General features: G+C 45.4%; 1 protein-coding gene across 1 annotated transcript in view; it reads left to right on the plus strand.

Annotated features, from left to right (window-relative positions):
- Nucleotides 1-2,966: 2,966 nt before the first annotated feature.
- The window catches only part of LOC109910554 (speedy protein A), a 48,144-nt gene continuing 45,635 nt past the window's right edge, over nt 2,967-5,475 (plus strand). The window contains exon 1 of the mRNA XM_048596676.1: nt 2,967-3,233. The gene's annotated coding sequence lies outside the window, so the exon portion shown is untranslated. The remainder of the gene's footprint in view (nt 3,234-5,475) is intronic.

The following is a 5,475-nucleotide window of genomic DNA, read 5'->3' on the forward strand; positions in this document are numbered from 1 at the left end:
GGGGGGGGGGGGGGGGGGGGGGGGGGGGGGGGGGGAGTGGTGCAGAATGCAGCAGCAAGGAAATTCATTTGGGCAGAAAGCCTGTATAGTCTGGAGCAGCAGAACTCCTGTTCCTCTTAGCCCAATAAATATCATTTTAAATTCACTTTCTTGGGGCATCCACCAACTAGAATCATGCTTAGCACAGATGGAGATGGTTCTGTTCTTTGGAAATCCATCGTCTCAGACCCAGAACATTTGCTACACAAGTTCTTCAGGGCAACATGTTTGATACAACTGTCTTCAGCTTGCTGATGATTGCTGAGTATTCAATTATAGTTGCAATTTGTCAGATAACAAAGAAGTTCATACCTGCCTGCAGGAAACCAGAAGTATTTTTTCATGTTAGTTCACAGGATGTGTTCATCACTGACTAACCAAACATTTGTTGCCCATCCCCAATTGCCCTTGAGAAAAAGGTGGTGACCTTTCTTCTTCAAAGTCCTTGAGATGCAGGGATACCTATAATGTTGTTAGGAAAAGAATTCCAGGATGTTGACCCACTAGCAATCTATTTCTAAGTCAGGGTGGTGAATGGCTTGGATTGGAATGTGCAGATGTTGGTTTTTCCATGTCTCTTGCCTTTGTCCTTCTAGACATGAAAATTGGGAGTTTGAAAAGTGCTGTTGATGGAGACTTGGTGAGTTAATGCATCCAAGCTTGTATGGTGTGAATGTTAATTGTCATCAGGTCAGTCAGACAATGACTATCTCCATCAAAAGAGTCTAACCACCTTTGCGTTATGTCAGTGACTCTCTCCACATTAAATTACTGAGAATCACTGCTGATCAGAAAGTGAGCTGGTCATGTTAATGAGTTGCTATGACTGCAAGACAAAGAAAATTACCTTCCCATTCCCTAAAGCCTCTCCTCCATCAATGGAGCACAAGTAAGGAGTGTACACTTCCCTAGATGAGTGTAGCTCCAAGCTACTTCAGAAGCTTGCCATCTTCCAGGACAAAACAGCCTGCCTGATCAGTACCCCATCCACAAACATTCATTCTCTCTAACCTTCAGCTGTGAATGTTACTTTCTACTGTCAGCCCAAGATTAAATACCCTTCAGATGCAAATAGGAATCTTATTTAGAGCTGCAAATTCTCCATCCCTTCAACTCAAAATGTTGGCAAAATGATGTAAATCAGTCTTGTATCAATAGCAGAGTATCCCTGAGTATTCAGTTCATTTTCTTATTATTCATTCATGGGATGTTGGCATCATTGACTGGGCCATCATTTTCTGTCCATCCCAGTTGCCCTTGAAAAGATCACAGTGAGCTGCCTTCTTGAATGCTGCTGTCCATTTGATGTAGGTACACCCACAATGTCATCATTGAGGTAGTTCCAGGATACTAACCCTGCAGCAATGTATTTCCAAGTCAGAATGATGAGGAACATGGAGAGGAACTTTGCAGGTGGAGATGTTTCTATGTATCTGCATCCTTTGCCCTGCCAGATCGTAGTGGTCTTGAGTTTGAAAAGTGTTGTCTAAAGAGCTTTGGTGAACTTGAGGCACACATCTTGTAGATGGTAAATATTGCTGTTACTGTGTGTTGGTGATGGAGTGAATGTTTGTGGATGTGGTGCCAATGATGTAGGTTGTTTTGTCATGGGTGGTATTAAGCTGCTTGAGTGTTGTTAGAGCTGCACTCGTTCAGCCACGAGGGAGACTATTCCATCATACTCCTGATCTATGCCTTGTTGATGATGGACAGGTTTGGGAAGTCGGGGGTCAATTACTTGCTACACAACTCCTAAACTCTAACCTGCTCTTGTAGTCACTGTGACCAGCAATATTATGACCAGTCCATTTCAGTTTCTTGTTGATGGTAACTTCTAGGATGTTGATAGTAGTCATGGCACAAATGTTATTTGCCACTTGTCAGCCCAAGCCTGGATATTGTCCCATCGTTTTGCACTTGAACATAGACTTCTTTGGTAACTGAGGATTGGTGCTGTACTTTATACAATCATCAGCGAATATCGCCACTTCTGATCTTATGATAGAAGCAAGATTATTGAAACCAGGTTACCACCCAGAGGATCTCCTGCAGAGATGACTGACCTCAACCACAACCATCTTCCTTTGTAGCAGGTATGACTTCAACCAGCAGCATTTTTTCCCTCTTCATTCTCATTTTGCTAGGGCTCCTTTATTGTCAAGGGCAGCCATTCTTGCCTCACCTCTGGAATTCAGCTCTTTGTTTTTGATGTTTGAACGAAAGTCATAATTAGAGCAATTTTGGTCTAATTATCATATGTAATTGATGCTGGACACTGTGGCTAAACTGCAAATGTTTGTATGAAGCCAAAGACAAGTTGCACGTTTTATCATGAACAACTTTTCTCTACCTTCTCCTACCCACTCCTTAATTTCCCACCCCACCATCAACCTTCCACCCTCATCCCATTTCAATCACTTCATTCCCATCCCCTACAGTTGTTTCATTTTCATCACCTCAACTGCCCTACTCACATTTGTTCTCTTTTCCACATATCCAATCCCCTCACATCCTTCACCCACCATATCCCATCGAGTCTGTAACAATCCTCTGAAGGGCGTCCCACTCAGGCCCACTACTCCCTACATCTCTGTAAACCTCCGTTCCCTATGCATGACTGACCTACCTTGCACACTATGGTCTACTTAGCATGGCCAATCCACCGAAGCTGCAGATCTTTGGCTGTGGGAGGAAATCCTCGCAGACAGGGGGAGAAATGCAAACTCCACGCAATCACCTTAGGGTAGGATTGAACCCGGGCCCCTGGCTCTGTGAGGCAGCAATGCTAACCCCTGAGCCATCGTCCCTCCCCTTCTTGCTCCTTCTGTTGTCCTTCCTCATGCCCCTCCTCCTCCTCGCGGCCCTCCCTCTTCACCATTTAAAACCCGCGTGCGGTACATTCCAAAATGATCAGTTTGACTCCTCACGCGCGGCGCGCCGGCGCAGTGTGAAGCCGACAGGACGCGGGGATTGGTCCGTCTTCGCCGAGTCCAGAGCCAATGGGCGACGAGCGGCCTGTTTTGTGTTAGGAGGGGGCGGTAAAGTCGATGAGGCACGAGCGAGGGAAGCACGTGCTGTGGCGCGAGGCTGGCAGCGTGGGCGGAGGGTCTACCCCTCCCCGCCACCCTCTCCTGTGTCTGGCTGCGGAGAGTCGGGGATTGGAGGTGATCTACTGGCTAATGCGCTCTGTTTAGGTAAGATTAATACCACCACAGAACATCAGGCATGAATCCAAAGCATCAGGGAGCTTTCTTTTCAATTATGTTCGACGGTTGTGCTTCGTCTTCAAGTTCAAAATGGGGGAGAGTTGAGGACTCGACTTAAAAGAGGCGCCATTTGCTGGCAGTTTGTTGAGAAGAACTAATGCTCTTGTATGTCTTGTTTTTTGTTTGATTTGGGTGTTTGAAAGGAATGTACCACCAGTGGAATCTTTCCAGCAGCATCTGTTTTCCTTGCAATTTGGGCTGTTTTATTATTTGTTTCGGGGGTGAGGTTGGTGATTTGTGGATACGTCAATGGGATACTGATTTTTGTGTTGCAAAACTGGATTGGATTGCAGAACAAACGGCACGCCCATGCTTTCCAGTCTTGTTCAACAAGTGTTAACAAAATATTCTGAAGTGTAAGCTGCCTGGTTTTGTTTTGATGGATAATCAGTTGAGAGAAAGTGTTGAGAAAACTTCTCTTAAGAAATTAGCATGAAGTTGGACCACCAGTGTATGGTGTTAAAGAATAATGGACTTTGGTGCAATGGTAATGCTACTAGCTAAAGATTCAAGTTAATGCCCTGAAAACCAAATCCAATTTGATCAAATTACCACCCCACACTCTTAATCGTCAGCAAAGTGAGAAAGGCATCATCAACAGTGCTGTCAAGGAGCAGGTGGTGACGTGATAAACTAAATGGCCATGTTCTGTTCCGTAACAATTCTGTGAGTTAGCACTTAAAAGGCAGTGACCTGCTCGCTAATGTACAGTTTGTGGTCTGCCTCTGACACTTGGCTGTTGCCTTCACACTGTTGGTCCAATTTTGAATAGTTGAATTCAGGTGAGGTAAGAGTGACCACCCTTGAAATCAAGGCACCATTTAGCTAATGTAGCATCGAGGAGCTGTATCAAAATCCAAGTTGATGGGAGCTGTGAGGAAAACTCTGTACTACTTGGAATCATATCAAGTGCAAAGGAAAATAGTGATCGTTGTTAGGAGCCAATCATCCCTAGTCCCGGGATATCACTGCAGGAGTTTTGACTGGGTGATTATTTAAATCAACCTTTTCAGAGTCGTTATGACACACATCCAGGACTCGAACACGGGCTTCCTGGCTCAGATGAAGATGCACTATCATTACACCACAAAAGGCCCCAGTTTTTCAGGGTAGATATTTTCTAAACAGCCTATATATAGATGTTATGTCTGGAGCAACTGGGACTTGTACCCAGGCCTCCTTGGCTCAGAGGAAAGGACACTTCCCACTGTGCCACAACAGCCAGTGTTCTTCTTAGTCAAACTATTCAGAGATGTTATTCCGTATCTCTCGTGCAGGTAGGACTTGAACCTTAGCCTCATGGTCACAAGTGGGGACACTGTCATCGCACCACAAGAGCCCATTAAACCAGGATAGATATATTCTGATCAAGCTATTCAGTGACATTATGGTACACCTCTGGAACGGGTGGGACCTGAACCCAGTCCTTCTGGCTCACAGGTACGGACACTACCATTGCACCACAAGAATCTAAACACCCAGACAGGGACTTGAACCCTGGACCCTCAGATTAAAAGTCTGATGCTTACTAAGCCAGGGTAGATATCATTAATTAACCTGGCTAGTGAAGATATTTTACATACCTGGGGCAGGTGGGAATTTGAATCTGCGTCTCCTGGTTCAGAGCCCTCCAACTGGACTATAGGGCTGCTCTCTCATCAATGAGAGACAACTAGTGCTGGTTTAACCTGAGGGTCACCATGCCTTGCATGAGAGGAGAGGTTGAGAAGGAGAGTTGTTTGTGGTAATCTCTGAAGCAGGTGGGATGAACCTGGGTCTTCTAGCTCAGAGGTAGGGACGCTACCACATCAACCCCTACAAAGCCAAGGTACATATTTTCTAATCACATTTCTGAAGCAGGTGAGACTTGAACCCAGGCCTCTTGATCCAGAGGTAGGAACACCACAAAGTCAGAGTACCCCCTTTTTTTCCCCAACAGGAATCCAGTGAATGTTTTTGGATCCTGTTGCTCCTAATAAATGAATATCGGAATAGATATTATTAATCAACCTGTCCATACATATTCTGATACCTCTGGAGCAGGCCAGTTTGAAGTGCAGTCTGGGATAGTAGGAACTGCAGATGCTGGAGAATCCGAGACAACAAGGTGCAGGGCTGGATGAACACAGCAGGCCAAGCAGCATCATAGGAGCAGAGAGGCTGACGTTTC

The sequence above is a fragment of the Rhincodon typus genome, chromosome 5 (assembly GCF_021869965.1).
Source record: "Rhincodon typus isolate 14 chromosome 5, sRhiTyp1.1, whole genome shotgun sequence".
NCBI classification, from domain to species: domain Eukaryota; kingdom Metazoa; phylum Chordata; class Chondrichthyes; order Orectolobiformes; family Rhincodontidae; genus Rhincodon; species Rhincodon typus.